Source organism: Empidonax traillii, unplaced genomic scaffold (assembly GCF_003031625.1).
Source record: "Empidonax traillii isolate 1590-97213 ecotype Southwest subspecies unplaced genomic scaffold, ASM303162v1 scaffold498:size1131258, whole genome shotgun sequence".
Classification (NCBI taxonomy): domain Eukaryota; kingdom Metazoa; phylum Chordata; class Aves; order Passeriformes; family Tyrannidae; genus Empidonax; species Empidonax traillii.
Genome location: NW_020955691.1, coordinates 157,969 through 177,028, shown reverse-complemented (window position 1 = coordinate 177,028; position 19,060 = coordinate 157,969). Strand labels below are relative to the sequence as shown.

The following is a 19,060-nucleotide window of genomic DNA, read 5'->3' as shown; positions in this document are numbered from 1 at the left end:
CTGAAGTCCTTGCCCAGGCAAAATTCTCATTGAGAGTTTTATTTAGGTTAGATTTTGACCTATTAACCTTAACATCTTGAATTCATGGTTCTTTCATCCCTATAAATAAAGTATCAGGTTTACCTAATGCACTGATACAAAAAGATATTACTTGGTACATCTAACACCATGTGTCGTCATGTCACTGGGGATCATCGCTGCAGAAAACCTTTCTGTGAGTTATGGGGTAGTTAAACTGATGTGAACATACTGAAATAGAAGACAGGCATTAGGTCATTCTTATCCCCATTTTGCAAGCTGATATGTACAGGAAAACCACTGGATCCATATACAGTACAAATTACATGATTAACTTAAGGACTAAAGGAGTTCACTCCAGCAAAAACTTTGTGAGTTTTTTTCCCCCATTTCATTTACTGTCTATTCCTCTGGAGACTGGTCTACCTATTAGTATTTTTCTTTAAGTCATCCTTTTGATCTTTAGCAGTTTGGAGTGTTCTAATTCTGTGAGAAACCACAAGCCAGTGTGAGTACTTTGGGGCTGACATTCATTTAAAGAATACACCTCTAAAAAGAGAATATATACCACAACAAAGATACATCTTATTTCTTCAAAGGTTGGTTTTGGAACTCCTCTGCAGACAGTAAGCAGAGATCTTGCCATGTCAGTCACTTTTCTCAACAACTGTAATACTTTTATTTACCTTTCTAATTAAAAACAGTAAAAAACCCCATACAGCAAAAGTTACATGTTTCTGCCCTTCTAGTGTCATTGACATCAAATCCATCATTCAAAACCATTCAAAGCTTATTTTCTCTTACATAAAATCTGATACCTGACATTTGGGAAGCTCCTCCCTATATCTTTGCTTGCAAGTTCTTAGATGACCTGAGTCACTACAGTCTCCATATTCCTTATCCTTTATGGCTGGCATTAGCCACCTCTGTTTGTTTGATGGACTTTTGGCCACAGCCCTGTCTCAGTCTCCACTTTGTATTTTGCTAAGCTGCAGGCCTTAAAAGCAATCTATAGGATAATGCAAGAGATAAGACATCTAAATGCCACCAGTTGGCTGCAACAGAGGCTGGATTCATTCCAAGGTTCACCATGTCCCTTCTGTAGCATCTCTGCTTTTATAGTTTAACTTACTTATGTGCCTTTACTTCTATTACTGCAGAGAAATATACTTTCTGCTTGGAAGTGCCTGCCATCAAAGACATGATGCAGATAAAACTATCCGCACTAGCTCTGAGCGAGATGGCCTAAAGAACAACAGCATTACTGACACAATAGCAGACATTTCTATACTTTTGCAGCAAATGCAGCATACCCTACATACATACCCTGAACAGTCACTTTTCATGACAGACATTCATGGACCCTGAACCCTCCTTCCTTACAGAGGAGATTGGAACAGTCCAAGAGATCACTCCTAAGCTAATGATTCAGTTCAGAGCAGAAAGTTCTCTAAAATCAGTCGTTCTTAATTGTATGAAATTTCTGTTACTTACTCCTTCACCTGTGACCAATACAAATTCCCCTGTTGAATATTGCATACCTGGCATTAGCTACCAAAAGCACTTGATGACTGTTCTTACACAGAGCTTGATGCTGTGCAATTTTCTCTTTAAAAAAATCCATTTTTAATTATCTACTGCTTTTGTTTGTTACAACTAATACCAAAGCCACTGTGCAAGCCAGAGTGTAAAGCTACAATTCGAAGGAAAAACCCCACGCCTTCTATGTGTAACAGTTTTGCAGTAGGCAAGCACTTAAAAGGAACCAGACCACCCAGTTCCCAGCACTGCTCTATTTGAAGTCCTTCAGATGTTGAAACTAATTATCCATCTAGCTAGGCGGGCTAGCATCAGAGCTGGAGAAACAGTTTGAAGAAAAAAACCCAAAAACCAAAAACCAAAAAACAATTTAGGATTTAAAAGATTCAATTCACACTCTAATGTGAAGCCACAAATAATCATGAACTCTCACTTTATTTTATGAGCATTCATTGCTGTTCTGTTGGATATGTTCTATTTTTAGATAATAGTTCATAAAGAAAATGTCCCGTGTGGTAAATAATACAAAACGTTTCATTTTCTTAAGAGTAGAGGAAAAGTTCCAAGTTACAGTCACTGGCATTGCTGTATGCAATAAGCCAGCAAAGATTTTAAAGGAAGAATCTGAGCTGAGGATGGAAGCGCTCAGAGGGTGAGTTAGCACAGTAAATACCTTCCCCTGGAAAGAGTATTTTGGCTGGCAAGTGAAAATCTGTGTCACTAGAAGGGGGATTCTACTGGTACAATCATGTTTAGAGCTGGTATCTTCCAGCAGGAAAAATGTATTTTGAAAAGCAAAAGCCATTAAGGGAATAAGAAGCTCTGTTCTTTCTCAGAAAAAGAATAAGAGAGAAAACAACAGAAAAGAATAAAGAAAACATGTGGCAAGCCACTTTCTCTCCTGTTTTTCACTGTCAGTGCCCAGCAAGAGGAATCTCACATTACCAGTAGGCTCTCATTCATACAGATCTTTCTTCCCTTCACACAAACATCCTTGTCACTCACAGTTACAAGTCTTGCTTTCAAAAGAACAAGGTTGTGCACAGTATCTACAGACTTCTTGCACCCACAGGGGAAACGCTTTTCTCCTAATCACAATCCCTTGGCAATCCAGCCAAAGTCCTGTTTCAAAGACATGCACTGTGAGTTAGGGTGTCATCCACCCTACCCCTTAGTCCCCCTTTAATCATTCACCACGGCACAGATGTCCCAACAACTTCATTTCCGTCATTTCCCTTCTCATTTAGAGCCCTCATGGAGCCTCATTTCTGCGTGGCATCTGCAAGGACAAGCTAACCAAGGGCAAGGCCTCTGCAGAGCCCCAGCAGCTCAGCAAGAGCTCCAGCAGAACTGGGAACTAATAACGGAAGAGCCAGCAAGGACGCTGATTTACAGACATTGCATCAGGATACATCAGTATAATTGGAACTGCAGAAGCAACACAAATATTAAATACAATTAAGAAACCATAGTTCTTTGCCAAGATAAGTCACATTTGTAGCTTCCTTTTTTTTTCTGTAAAACGAAGTCAAAGCTATCCTCTGAGATTTTCTTAGAAGTGGGAAAAAAATAAGCATGGAAAACCTGATTTTTAAAAAATATTTGCCTTATTGTTCCTAAAAATGGCATGTTTTATTTTAGAACAAAAAAAAAAAATAAGAAACTCACTTAGCAGTAAAAGATTCTTCAAATTTCTACTTCAGTCAGCTTCTCTTACACGTCTGCTGTCCCAAACAATACTTCAGATATTTATTTAACCTGGGAAAGCTAAAGCCACATTTGAATTTCCAAGCAAGTATAAATGTAGTTCAAATGAAAATAATCCAACACCAGTTCTTACTTTTCTTTTTCTGTCCATAGTTTAGACATGTGGGTATTCTTCATATTTCTTTTTCTCCTGAGTCTAATCTGACATTTTCTTCCAACACACACAATTTAAAACCTATAGAAGGCCAGAAGCAAAATTTCTGGCTGGTAGAACTCCACTGAAGTCAAGAAAAATTTATCCCATGTGTATAAAGATCTAGCGGCACAGCAGCTGTAGCTTAAAAAGAAAGCAGAAAAGTTGAAGCACTAAAATAAAGTGTAGAAGTTTGGTTATATGGGTAAATTAATGAGTTTCAGTACATAATAATGAGTTTCAGTACATAACCCTGATTTAATGCTCTGGAGCTGTCACCTGCCATATAGAATACCCTCACAGCCTTGCTCCTCTTATAGTTACAAAGGAGCTAACCCTACTGTAGCTGGATTTTGGCAAAAAGAAATTGAATCTACAAAGCCCAAATATATTTATTTGAAAATTAAAAACATGGTCTATTTAAAGATAAAAGCATAAGCCTACTGCACAAAAGATTTATAGGAACCTGACTAGTAAGACATTTCCTTCATTTAAAATTAGTTGCTGCATGAGTAGCATAACTAATGAAATGGGTTTCTTATAGATTTGTCCCCTACTGTCATGACCCAGTTCCTGCAGTGATATTTCCAGCTGCATCCTGCAAGAGACAGCTTGAAGGCAGAATTACAGCTAATCTGACAGTGCACAAATGCTAACTGGCTGGTCAGGTGCATTTTGACTGATTAGTTATAACCAAATGTTACATATAATGTGTGAGTTCTCCCAGAAGGGTCTTCATTTGTGTACAGCTCACTCTACTCATGGGCCAGTTTTCCCAAATTTTATATCCATTTAGACACCTCTGTGAGTCCTACCTGTTCCTCTTTCAGATTTTACTGGAATTAACCCCTGGGCTCAAATGTAAGTGGAGATGAGGCAGAACTGACAGGGAGACAACCACTACACTGTGGAAATGCTTTCCTTGGGTACCTGATTTACCCTAACTTACCTAACTTAAATATAGAGGATAACATCTGGAAATACCTGAGAATCCCTGTCACTATTAGAAAATACTTCATTTAAACATCACAGAATTAATTTTTAAAATTATTTTTAAGGAAAAGCCTTAAAGAGATGAAGAACTGAAGAGCAAATAACAATCAGGGATGCAGAGAAGCAATGGAGCCTTGTTAGTCTGTCAGAATATTTTTATAACACTGAAGGCCAAATCCAGGTATTCTTCATCAGCTTGGCACCCACATGGTGAGAAACCCTGTCATGAGTTCTAAGTGACAGTCCTCTGAGCAGACAGGATTTGGAGGTTTAGATTTCTTCCTCCCATTGACAAGGGTTTAATAAAAGACTGTGGGTGGACCCACCTGAAATGCAGGACAGTTTCCTTACCCTCCCACCCTGGCAAGCACGAGGGTCTCAGAAGAATTTTTAAAATACAGGTTGCCAAGTAGTTCCCATGACAGGAGCAAACATTTCGGTTTCTGTCTGGAAACCGAAGTACTTTGTGGAAAGCTTTATTTGCTCTAAGGTCCGATTCACATGTTTTCCTAACAGATTTTGTTCTAAGTTAGATAACCACAGTTTGGAGGGGCAGGGGGGAGCAGGGGGGCACCCTGGTGTAGGTTTTGTCTTGGATTAAAGACAATGTAGAGGCACTTCTGTCCCAGTTGCTTTACGTTCTGATTTCATCTGGCAATCAGAACTCGAGGCTGCAGCTGTCAACACAAAATAATACAGTAAAATAATTTAACATATTCAAATATTGAATGATATCTTTGAAAAAGGCAATGTAGGAGTTGTGCCACCCAGTGGAACAACTAAGAAGAAAATATTGTATACAGAAAGTTCTGCAGTGCTCAAACTGCAAATACTTTCCATGGCATCATTTAGATGATGGTTGTTAATTCAACTTTTTTATTTATTGTTCTTCTGAAAAATTAGTGGGAGATGCCAATATTCCTTTGCCATAGTAAATAGGATTTTATGCAGTATACAAAAGACTGGTTCACGGGAGGTATGCTTCTTTACTTTATTTTCTACCTTTAATGGCTCAATATAGATTTGATTTCTGACAGACTCCCTTGCAATAAATTCGAAAGTTCTGCTTCAACCATGTAACTTCTCTCTTTTTATTTGGCAGTAGATTAATTTCTATGGAGTATTTCTACAAGAGTTTAATTGGGGCTGCCACTGAGAAGCCAATGATCAAAGACTATAGCTCTGGTCTCAGCAAACAACTGTAATTGTGTTATGCAAAGTGCAAGCAATCTCAGTCCTCATATCCAACAATCAAACTAGCACACGGGGCCATCTGATGAGGAAACACTCATTAAAGATGTTCAAGATCAACCTAATGAGGTGCATTTCAAACAAAAGTCTCTACCTTGGGACAAGAACTTAAGTGAATAAGATATACTTAGGCTGTGCTTGTGGTAAAGTCTTTTCCTATTCTGTCATTTAGCAAGACATTCTCTGCCCCCTTTGTTTGAGAAAAAAAAATAAATACTGGAGAGAAAGGCATTATAAATCTCTTGCAGGCATTTCCTTGTAAAAGGAAACAGTGACTCCCTTTAAGCCTCCTCACTGTAAATTGAAGGACTGGGAGAATCTAAGTGAAGCTGTAGCATGGGAAAAACATCTTCTGTCTTGCATGGACTATCAAAATGGGAGCCAGCCAATGCCTCAGCAAGTGCCAAAGGTAACGTTCAGAATCCTTCTGCTGTGGAGGTGCTAAATAGAACAGAATCCTTCTCTCCAGCAGCTATCTAAGCCCAAACTCCTAGATCTGCTGATTTACTAGTGCTGTAATACGTTTGTCAATGTACACATTAGGTATGAGGTAGGGCTTTCTACGTAAACCTTAAATGCTTGTTCCAGTCACTGTCAATCTCTGATGTGCACTCTAAGTCCTCTTCATGATGAACGTCGGGATGGGACAGCTTTGCATAAATAATGTTACATCTTTGTTTTAAAAGACCTCCAAATACAATGCCATGATACCAGGCACAGAGGAACACTAGGCTTCTTTTCTGAATCCTTGAGAAGCATATTAAATTATCTTCCTCCTGGTTCATTAAACAGTTGCCACACTGCCAGGTGACATTTCAGTTGCAAATCTCTTCAAAACTGCTTTTTCTTGCATCAGTTATTCAGCACATTCTCAGAATGCAGATATTTGTCCTCATTTGCTTATCATTTGATAATTACCACAAAACATAAAATAAAAAACCCCCACGTTTATTAAGATGAAGGGCAGCACTAATGTGTTACTTTTTGGTATATATCTAAATATTTGCTGTCAAATATGAAACTACTATCCACCTTCAGAAAATGTAAGTTCTGCATTTTGGGGGCTTTACCTCAGTGCATTTAAGTTTGGCGTGTATTTGAGTGGATGAATCCACCAATACAGATGGCAAAAATATATCAAGAAAAACATCTAAATGGATGCAAATATTTTTTGAATGAAAGCATCAGTCTGATTTAATGAGCACATTTGTAGCAGCAGTAGCTTTCCCTCTTCCTGTGTAGAAAAGGATCCTATCAGGATGAGGTGCCCAGGTACAGAGATGAAGAGAAATCACCAACTGCTCTTCTTAGCCTTGTCATTGCCTATGCAGGACAAGTAAGAAATAGCAAAAGGATCCATCAGTGACCAGTGTTTTATTCTTAAATTTTCACCTGAATGATGATTTCAAGGCTGCAGAGACCTCATGTAACTTGCAAATATCCACATAGTTGTGATTACATAAGAAGTAGTAAATTTTCAGATTCTGTCCACGATGAAAAAAAGCTGAAGATAGTTAAATTTCAGTGGTATAGAGCAATTTTTATGTATTCTTATTTCATATGTTGTTTCAGGTCAGAGGCTTCTTTAGCAGATTCACTGGAAATACTCAGGATTGCAAAAGCAAGTGAACAAAGCCATAGAGAGAATTTGGTTTTGAACAATCTGTTTATAATTTACATAGACAGCTTTTGCATTCATGGACAAGTTAGAATTGTGTATTTCCAAATAGGTACTTATGTCTTTCATTTCTGAATAAAAGTCAACAGTTGCCAAAAATCATTTGTTGCTAATCCATTCTTTAGACACATTATCTTAATTCCAGTGCCACCCCTATAGCTTTCAATTTAAATCATGCATCTTTCATCTTCATATACAATATCTTAAATGTTTTGCATATTTTTTTGTTCAAGAAATTACCAGTCTTTCAAAGCTACATGTTTCCAGCACATGCAAGTGTCTGTGTGCTGACTCTAATGAACCTTGGCAATATTTCAGCCAACAGAAAAGGATTTTTCTGTTTACATGTTATTATCCAAGTGCAGTCGTTGGGCTGACTCAGCTTTTTGTATTATTATCTTGTTAGAGGGTTATGAATCTCAATTGCAGGAGCTTGTATTCTAGAAAACTGGCTAAGGTCACACATATGGCTAGGTTGTCTGCTTGGAGGAAGAGCCAGCAAACAACTACCAGTCAGCTGCAACCATCTTAGCAAGACCGTGCCAGATAGCTGGACCGTAGAACTTCCTCTGAGAACATTCTCTTAAGTTGCTTCATTGGGGGTTATTTGGAGTGATATAATCACATTTTGGTATAATGTTTCATATCTGAGAGAGAAGGATAATGGGGTGAGTACTCTAGAATCCTCTATTTCTAGTCACCTGATTCAAAGTATTACTGGTGTTACTGAATCATTAAAGTGGTACTAAGGACTGAGAGGTACTAAGGACTCAGCAGTTACTCTGGCTTTGTGTGATCTGCCAGTCTCTTCCTCCACTCTCTGCCATTCACACTCCTCTTTATCTCAGCCCTTAAGGAGTGAAGAGATGGTTGGCTGAATTTAGCATCTTACAAGTGTGCTTATGCACTGGAGCGTGCTTATGTGAATCTGACATGGTGAGCTAGTGGAAGAATGCAGCTGGTTTAGCAATCACAACAAAATAATCTTTCAAGCCAATCATGCTGTTCCTCTAGGCTCCTGTTTCCAGAGGATCCCAGCTGAAGGGTTTGCAACAAAACCAAAGCAAATGTGCATTGCCAAGGAAGCAAAGCAGAACACCTTAATGTGGGTCAGTACATCCACCTCATGACAGAGCTGGGGCTCTCACTGCTTGAGGGCATGTGCCCTTTTGTCTATCAAACAGCTACTTTGATCAGATATTCTACCTTGGGTTGTGATCTTGATTTTCTTATAGTCTCCAGCTGTATTTTCACATTTTCGTCAGACCATCTGTGAGAAGGATGGGGTAATATAACCACTGTTAAAAGCAAAATGTAGAGTGAAGCATTATGAAAAAATATTTACTTTTCAGATCTGCCAGGTAAGACAAGTAGCAGACTGTCACTCCTGTTAAAAACTGTGTAGCATCCTATTGCCAACTTTCAGCATGGATAATTAAGGAAGTGCTCCTCCAAACACACAAATTCAGCTGGAATCACTTCCTGAGATCATTTAACTGCATTTCTACATGAAATTAAGCACATCTTTTAGTCTATGCAGGGCTTGGACCAAGATTCCAACCTTAGATTTTTCATTTGTTTTTCTCCTGTTAACAGTGGCTAAGCCAGGAGGCACACAGACCTACAGATCTGAACTTCACCTGACAATCCTGGTAGCTCAAAACTGAACATGATTCTGCTTGAAAACTGACAAGTTTTAACACTTCTTTAATCAGATTTGCGTAAGGTAGGAAAAGATCTCTACCCCAAGTCTCCTTACACTCTAAGAATAAAAAATCAGCAAAGCAGCTGTTTTTTATCGGTGAAGGAAAAATAAGTCCTTTATTCTAGCCAATGATTTACTACACAATAATCATGATTTCTTCTTTTTTTCACATTGTATAGGCTTATTCTTTTTTCATGTTATATAGAGACTTAACTTTCTCTGTACTTCCACATACTGTGAGGACTGTCTTGAAAAGACAGCTGGTATTTATTGTGAAATACTAATGTAGAGAAGTAGAGGGGTGGGGAAGAGCTGATCATGACTTAAAAGTAAGTTTTCATTTTATGTGGAAAAACATGAGTCCTCAGTTGGAAGAGGACATCTCCTCTTTCTGTTTTAGTCCAGCTGTACTTCCTACCTTTGTATGCTCCCCTGTGCTTTCAGGCCTCCAAGGTATATAGTGCTGCTTTCAGCAGGAGGCTGGACTGGGTAACCTGCAGCATCCCTTGCACCATGCCCGTGACTGTGTCTCTCATTTCTACCATATTATTCCTTGCCCTCTTCATCCCGCCCAAATTCTGTGGCATATATTTAATTTTTAAATTGTCCTAGAGCAATTTCCTTTGTGTGCTTGCAACTATTGTCAGCTGGCTGACATGTCCAGCTGTGCCAGTACGTCATAAACTGGCTGCTCAGCAAGAGCAGAAGCGGCAACCTGCACTAAGGTTCTCCTCATGAGAGAAGACCAGGAGGCACACACAGAAAGGAAATTTAGGATCTGTACCACAAGACCAAAAAGAAGGTCTGCTATAATTCATGAGGGGCCTTGTGTGGTCCATCTGCCCTTCCTAGCAAAAGCCTAAGGAATGATATGACAACAGCCAGCCAGCATTAAGACATCATGAAGTAACTAAGGTCAAGAGGCATCTATGATGACATCTGTTATTATGATAAACTGTCTAACTAGAATAATCTCACTTAGATAAGTGTGTCTGTGCCATGAAAACTGATCTGACAGCAATCCCAGTTACTGTCAAGAACCTTACCATTAGCCTGTGCAATAAAAAATGTAACTTACCAGCCAATGTCCTCCCTGCTCCAGAGGTGACCAGTGTAAATCAAGAGCTTGCCGTTTCACAGACGAGCTGAGTGACTTTAATGAAAAATCTTGTCCTTATGGATTACTGTTCCCCTGCCACATCTTGTCAGCAATTCTTCAGAAAATTATTCTACCATTCCCAGTTGCAAGGAAACAGATGGCACATGGAAGGAACCTCCCTGATGTGTAATGTCTTGGAAAAACAAGAATAAATAAATTAAAGACCAGAGGCCAACACTAATATTGTCTTTTACCAAAAAACAGCTTAACTAGGTGCATTGGTTTTGTGTGTCAAGGTGTTGGTAGTGGAGGGGCTGCAGGGGTGGCTTCTGTGAGAAGCTGCTGAAAGCTTCCCCCACATCCAATGGAGCCAGTGCCAGCCAGCTCCAAGATGGACCCACTGCTGGCCAAGGCTGTGCCCATCCATGACTGCAGTAACACTTCTGGGATAACAGATTTAAAAGGAGGAAAAAAACTGCACAGCAGCAACTGCAGGCAGAGAGGAGTGAGAATATGTGAGAAACATCACTGCAGATACCAGGATCAATGGAAAATGAGGTAGGGGAGATTCCCCTGCAGCCTGTGGTGAATGAAGCCCGTGGTGAGGCAGCTGGTCCCTGCAGCCCATGTAAGTCCATGGTGAAGCAGCCCTTGGAGGACTGCATGCCAGAGCAGGGGACTGCGAAAAGGAGACTGTGACCCCATGGAAAGCCTGCACTGCAGCAGGTTCCTGGCAGGAGCTGTGGCCACGTGGAGAGAGGAGCCCATGCTGGAGCAGGTTTGCTGCCAGGACTTGTGACCCCATGGGGGACCTCTGCTGGAGCAGCCTGTTCCTGAAGGGCTCTCTCCCATGGGAGGGACCCCATGCTGGAGCAGGGAAAGAGTGTGAGGAGTGTGATGTGCAGGGAGCAAGAGAAACGTGCCAAATTGACCACAACCCCCATTTTCATCCCCCTGTGTCACTGGGGGACCAAGAGGTAGAGCATTCAGAGGTGAAGTTGACCTCAGGGAGAAGGGAGGGGTGGGGAGAAGGTGGTTTAAGATTCAGTTTTTATTTATCATTATCCTATTCTGATTTGACTGGTGATAAATTAAACTAATTTCCTCAAGTCAAGTCTGTTTTGCCTGTGCCAGTTACTGGTGAGTGAGCTCTCCCTGTCCTGACCTTGACCCATGAGCATTCCATTATATTTTCCAAGGGGAGTGATGGAGCGTCTTTGATGGGCTCCTGGCATCCAGCCTGGGTCAACCCCAAACACTAGGCTACATTTATTTTCTATTTAGCACTTAGATAGGACAATCATCGTTTGATCCACTTTTAGTTAATTCCTGCAATAGCTGCCTAAGCAATATATACTGTTTATACAACATGGAACACCAACAATAAAACAAGCCACTGTAAGTCATAGAAAGAGATGAAATAATAGTAACAGGAATATATGAATTTTCTTGGATTTCCAAGTATCTGAACGAATACCAGGGCATATATACTTCAATCATGATTTATACATAGACATATTACAAATGCATCTATGCATATGAAATCCATGCACAAGACAATAAATACTCAGTAAAGCATATATATAACAGCTCTTGCTAGTGCAATGAATCCCAAACCTTAAGAAGTAACGCAGCATGTTACAATAATGAATATCTGAGTAGCAGTGAATGGATACCAAACGTATTCTTCATTTGTTTCCGTGTTTCTCAGCTCTGTGACAGAAGAAAGAGGGGAAAATTTTACTAAAGGCATGAGTTATACTAAGACTTGCAAATAACATCTTTAGCAACTTACAGCTGGAGAACAAGCAGAGAAATAGCATTTTTCCTTATTGAGGTATTATGGGAAAACTCAGTTCTTGTGTATAAATACAGAGTTCCTTAGAGAAGTCATTCATTCAAACATACTTGGCACAGTGTTCAACAGTCATTACTTCTGCAAGCTGTATCTGAGTAAAGCCTCCGAGTAAAGCAAATGTATTGATATGTAACTCATGAGCATACTACTGAAGCCATCAAAAATTTGCCACTTCTGGTAAGCTCCTGGAACTGTTTCTGTACTAGAACACTATTTCTTTGGTCAAAAGAACAGTGGGTGACTGGGTACTGTTTATAGGATAAGGAATAATTTAGAAGATACTCTAAGAACCTGCACTATTGACTATTCTGTGGCTGGACTTGGTTCTTCTGAAAAACTCCATGCTCATGTAGACAATGAAAGCAAGTCAAGTACTGGTGCAATCTTGCAGACTTTCACTCCTTCTCCAGGGATTCCCTGCTGGAGTACATAAAGTTAGGATAAATAACTAATTTTCCTGTTAGAGGAAATTCTCATTAAAGTACTGAGGAGGCTTTGACACAACGTTGATTTTATGCCCCACTGCAGGCGCAGCCAACAACCTCCAGCTGACAGAGCTGTCACTGGAAGAGTTCAGGTTCCACAGCCAGTGGCAAGAAAAACAAAACAGAGAATCCAAAAAAACTTAATACACAAAATTTATTCCCAACAAATGGGATACAAAGAGCCATTTGAAGTCTGCCTGAACAGTCTTTATCTCATTAGCTATGCCAAGAAGACCAACAGTCACTAAACCATACATTCCACCACAAAAAAATAACTTCTCTGGAAAAACTCCTGGAATACACTAAAGAACAAGACACAGCTTTTGCTAGGACCAGCCCAGTAGCAGTTGGCATTAAGCCTACGATAGGTTTGATGAGAGCAGACTGTGAATACGTTTGCAATTTGAAAAAAAGGAACAACTTTGATGCTATCTTTCATATTTTGTAAGTTTTAAATGAAGCAATTATATCCAGTTTTGCCTTTCATGTCATAATCTATTACTTTTCACCTAAACACTGCTCTGCTGATACCTTCAGCACAACAAAAAAAAAAAAAAGTTACTTTGGTGGTGGTAAAGATGACCAATTTGTACCTTGTTTTATTTTGTGCTGGCTACATGGGAGCTGCTGTGATGCAAACAACCACTTACCTTGCCAAGCTCAATGGAGAGGATGTGACTCACATGCTCTGATACAGGTAGTTTATTAGTCATGGCCACAAGACCACGGTTTTATGCTGTGATAAGTTCTGACTCCTGCTATTCCTATTATGCCCATGCGTTTTTGATGATGATACATGGGAACAGTCAGTTGTGAATGAGAACAAGGTGCTCTGTACCTCAATATTTTCTGCTGTACTGCTGTGCATTTTCACAGATGCTGATGGATTTCCAGAAGCAACCGAGCTTTTCTTTGTTCTGACGTATGTAATGTTCATGACTGCGGGAGTCAAGGATTAGTTAATGTGCTCTCTGAAAAAACATACAGTTCCCCATCCTACCTCTATATTGCTGTCAATGCCAGCGTTTGCTCAATTATATTCCAGAAGGCATCCAAATGATTGAATATACCAAAAGGTAGAGAATCCATCACTTTATTCAGTATTTTATTATAATTGGCTCACTTTAACTTTTAAAGTTTGTTTCCAGCTCACAAAGTCATTGATTCTTACGTCTTGCTTCATCAGACCTGGATGAAGATGGGGGATAACAACCGCTGCAATATCACTGTTGAGTTCTCTGCTGTCAGTAGATAAGAGAAATACATTTGTTCTCATCGTCCAGGAGTTGACTCTAGTCGAAGATCACTATATTTTAATTGTTATGTTTGTTACAAAGAAATTGCAATAAGAGATAAAGATCTTATTGGTGCCAATGGATTTTTATGACATAAAAAGTATTAGTAGCCACTGTATTTTTATCAGCTATGATACGTTTCAAGCATTCTAAAATGTAAAATAACTTACGTATGTGTGTGTGAATGTATGAATGCAAATATGTGTATAGGAAAAACATATTATTTGCACAATAAAGCCCTGATTCTGCAAAAACTCAAACTTCCTGCTGGACTTTACCCTTTGTCAAGAGGATCGTGGATTAGAAGGACAGTGCTCTTTAGGGGCTATGAGTAAATTATGTGTTAGGATCATTTGGCTATTGGTCTAATTAATTAACTTCTCCCAAAGACAGCAAATTAAATTTACCTCAGCAATACACAGCTCAGATCAATACTTCTTCAGATTTCACTGTACTGTCTGACTGAGGTCACAAAAATGTGACAAAGGTTTATATAGAGATGAAAACCTGGTATCCTAATTATTTATAATTTGCTTGAACTGCTAACTTAACACATTCAGATACAAATAGCAGATTTTCTGGGGTTACTATATATATACATCCATATAACGCAAATAGTCATAACATTCTTGATCAAAACTTACTGACTTTTATAAGAGAAATTGCATGAGCACAGTCACTACTCCGTGGTTTGACCCCTTCTTGCCACAGCAAGCCTGTACTATGCTCCCATGTGTGTTACAGAGAGATTTTCCTAAAGCAGCCTTTTAAAAGGGCTGTATATAAATTCTCATATCCTGATAGAATTTTTCCTGATGTCTTGAAGGACTACAGCTACATGGTCAAGGAGAAACTTCACCAGAAAGGCAACATTCTTTTAAAAATCAACAAGTTCAGATGTCCCTCCTTGAGAAAGCAAGGAAGTAATAACAAGAGCAGACAACTTACATCATTATTACATTATTCATAATGCTATATATTATTGCACCTAAAACATTCTTATGCATTACTGTTTTTAATAAATCTGTAAGATTTTCCAGATGCACAGCACTGATCTCAGTTGAAAAGGCTACACATTAAAGATATGTGACTTTTCTCAAATTGTTTCCACAGCAGGGACTATTCTCTAGAGGCTGTTCTTGAGATATGGTGACTGATATGATATATGAAGAGATAAGCTCTCTTCTATGGGAGCAGCAATATAAATAAATATAAATAGCCATGTAAATAGCCAGATATAAAAAATAATAAACAATGCTTTATTGTGTGGCTCATTTTAGGGAAGGTATATTTTCTTTAACATGCCATATATTGTCATCTCAACTGCACATTTCTACTGCCCACAAAGACACAGTGCATAAGGCATACCCATACCTTCAATTTGTTCTATAAAATTTAAGTTATTAAAGGTTTTAATATTTCTCAAAGCAATCTCTGAATTTCTGCCTTTACCAGAATGGAACCAGTTTTATAATTGATCTGTTATCTAAACAATTAACCTTTTAATACTTACCAATGTTGATCTGAACCTCAGCCCTCAGCAATCAATCATTCCAATCCAGGTTTCCTTATGTGTGGAAAACAGTTTTTCAGATGCAGCATTTGAATGTACAAATTGACAGAAGATATTCTTCAAACGGAAATAAACTGAAAGAACTGGGATATGAAGAAGGAGAATGAGATCATTAAATGTTTGGTCATGTTCTAACCCAAGATTTCTCAAGTGTGAGAACATGTTCTACTGAATCTCTCAGGACATAACAGTTCTCAAATAATCCATATCCACTTTTTTGCGACACTACCACTTTCTAAAACATAAACTGTTCCTTAAGGGACTAGCTGAATCAGGGTCACACAATTTTATTCACTGAAATGAAAGATAAAATCAGGTATTTGAAAGCTCTGAATAAAATAAATTTCATCTTTTTAACTTCTCTTTGTACTTCCAGGAGAAGTTACAATGAATTTCTCATCCGTTAGCTTTTTAAACTTACCTTTCAAGAAATGTGGAATGTCATAAATCTCAGTGCACATAGTATCAGATTGTTTTAATTTTATGGTCATCATAAAAAATTTAGCACGTTGTGAAACAGAAACTAAGCAATTCATAAAGTACAAAATTACTTTTCATACTGTGTATTCAAAGCTGACAAAACAAACACATGTACTTTTGGAAAATTTTGGTAGTTAAGGAAAATTGATTGGGGGTTTTTATCAAGACAACATCATACATTTTATTGGACCCTGCATTATAGACCCTTCAGCTTTAGTTCTACGACATAATCAAACATTAACCAACAGTTAATTTGGATAGTGTGGCTAGGAACATTATGTTGCCTCGATAATTAATTAATTTAGTATTCCCAGGGCATCCTTTAAAATAAGGAACTATGTTTAACCTCCATTTAAGTACACAGAGTCCAGGGACACCAAATGGCCCATTGCAGTAGAAGTCCTGTGCAATCACAGACGTCTCACACACCGGCAGCTACGGCCCAGCACTGCAGGGAGTTCCAGGGGGTTCTGCAGATCTCTCATCCCTATTCTCTTCGCACCCTGCAGTCTGGGCAATAGGAAACCTCTCATCTACCCTCGACAGAAAAATATGGCATAAAATCCCCAAGAAGTCCTCGGATGAGCCATTTCCAGCAGATTGTATCCTATCTCATTTGTTAATTACCTTACAAACTTGTCTCCTTTATTAATAAATCCTAGTACTAGTTGACTGTGGCTTTTCTACAGCAAATGATGTTGTAAATTCACTTTAACAAAATAAATTACAATTTCCAGCATTTCCACAACACATAGAGAGTAGTGTTCATGGTTCAAAATGTTCCTCACCCTGTGGCCCACAGACCACTGGCAGACCATAACCCACCATAAAGTAGTCTATGAAAAGAACACAAAAGAAATCCAACAGAGAAACTATGTTAAATGTTCTCACATGTGCAAGGAAGCATGCAAAGAAACATTAGGAGGAAACAAATGTAATAAACATGCAGTTTAAACATAGTGGGTAGTGACCACTATACATCAGATTTTCCAGTATGAAGAAAATAACATTATCATTGCATGTATTTAAAATACCAGAGTTAAAGTACTAATGTCAAAACAGCCAAGGGGCAGGAAATCACTATAGATCCCAAACACAACAGAGAGTTATTAAGCCACTGACATGCTAATTAAATCTCATTTTAATGTCTAATATCCTACAGATGGCTTTGCACAGGCTTTTCTCACTGTTATAGAATGAGCCTTACAGGGTAACCCCTTCAGTGTCTTCAGCTGTAAATTCTTTATTGGTAGAGCTAACCCAAAAGCTGGTCACTTATCTCCTGTAAAATTTGTTTTTAAAAGCTTTTAAACTCAAAACCGTGAAATATATTTGCTTCCACTCTCCCTTTGTTTCAAAATTCCAGAATTTCCTAAAACTACAGTGAGGGATTCTGTATAAGTGATGATGTCTGATTATTTAAAAGGGCAAACAAAGAAGCAAGGAGTTATATTTATATAATTGGGAAAGTTCCAGTTTTGGACTTCATTATGCTTTGTACCCCACAGCTGTGACTTGTACCCTAAGACATGGAAGGGACTTTTCTCTGGTAGGGGATGTGTGTATGCACCCTGTCAGGATATGTGACAGTGGCATAAATAATCCTTTCCCGCCTCTTGGAGCTTTGAGCTGAATAACCTGGTCAAACCTCAGAATCTGCTGGCATTCCAATGGCACTGGAAACCATATCCCACTAAACTGCACTGCTGTGTTTCCTGTGCTGCTTCAGAATGTCAAAGGAATCTTTTTATCATTTTTTATCATTTATCATTTTTATCAATTTATCAATTGCGTCTAGTTGAAGTGAGACAGGGATGACTCTAAAGTTTGTATCTTGTGTTCTGTTCACAATCCTGACCTCCTTACCTCATTTCCACTATTAATAGATTTGCATTCCTTACGACAGCAATAAATGAGGCTAGTCTTGTAAGAGGAGTAGTATCTTTTAATAGTTGTACTGAAATAACGGGAAAAAACAGAGAAGCTTGCAGACCCTAAAGGAGTGGGTTGTGTGCTGAATACTCCTCTGTTTTCTCCTCCCAAAGTAGTGGTCTAATAAAAAGAGAATATAATGTTATCTTTTACAAATTATGCTTCGTTTGTATCCCCAGACCATCACAACTGCAACAAATCTATTTTAGACAGGTGGTTGTTCACAAACCATTTAAAACAGAGGAATGGTTTAATATAAAAAGATATGTATCTTCCAACTACACTGTGGAGTAAAGTTCCCCTGGTTGATTAAACAAATAAAAGCCTTACTGTATTTCTTTAAATACCAACTAATTTTAGGAAAAAAAAAATCTAATTCAGATTTTCAGTTGCACTTTTAATTAAACATGAGCTTTAGCCAGTTTCATCCTTGGGACTTCTCACAATTCATCTGTAAGTGGTAAATATCAGTAATAATATGAAATCAAACTCTTTACATTAAAAGCCCATGATTTCCATATTTTTCTGTTCACAAAGGACAAGATTTACTACAACTTAATTCTGCCACCCACAAATCAGAATCCTAAACTAACCTTGTCACCTGGACCCCCTGATAACAGACAAACACTTTAGAGGGATGACTGACTTGTCTTGATGCCTAAGACAGACACACACAGCCATCTTCTGAAGCAGCCAGTCTCTCTCTTCAATGTTCACACAATGAGCCAAGACAATTTGTTCAGGCTATGGATTAAATGTGAGGATCTAATCCCATGGGAGATACCCTGACACAACCGCTGTTGCTCCAGAAGAGCAAAGATTTGCCTTCAGTCCTGTGTCTGCCCTATGGCAGTACCTTACAAAATGTAGGGCATCTCAAATGGCACTACAGGTCTCTGTTTAGGGAACTGATTCCTGCTATAGATGTCTAATCAGAACCAGCCAAAGTTAAATGAAATTTCAGCCATAGGAATAATAGTGAACTATGTAATATTGAAAGATCTCCAGGTTAATGAGACAGAGAAAAGGACAGAAAGCAATGAATGCAGCTCCTTTTTCCTTGTAAGGCAAAAGGAGGCCTTTTCCCCCTACCACTTCTATGGTTAAACTTGCCTTTTAGCCCAGCATTTCCTACTTTGGATGCTAAGGAATGAGCTTGCCTTCTTTCAGTCTGCTTTAACCAGGGTCAAACCAAACTTATGTTAAAGCTGAGGAATGTGTTTAATTTCACAGGGGTAGAACAAACTCTGTGTT

General features: G+C 38.7%; 1 protein-coding gene and 1 long non-coding RNA gene across 2 annotated transcripts in view; both read right to left on the bottom strand.

Moving 5' to 3' along the window:
* Positions 1-10,370, bottom strand: part of LOC114063898 — a 138,899-nt gene extending 128,529 nt beyond the window's left edge. Inside the window, exons 1-2 of the long non-coding RNA XR_003572640.1 lie at positions 10,163-10,370; positions 8,586-8,677 (exon numbers count right to left, since the gene is read on the bottom strand). This is a non-coding gene — a long non-coding RNA (uncharacterized LOC114063898). The remainder of the gene's footprint in view (positions 1-8,585; positions 8,678-10,162) is intronic.
* Positions 1-19,060, bottom strand: part of CABCOCO1 (ciliary associated calcium binding coiled-coil 1) — a 226,414-nt gene that overhangs the window by 189,842 nt on the left and 17,512 nt on the right. The gene's annotated exons all lie outside the window — the stretch shown is intronic.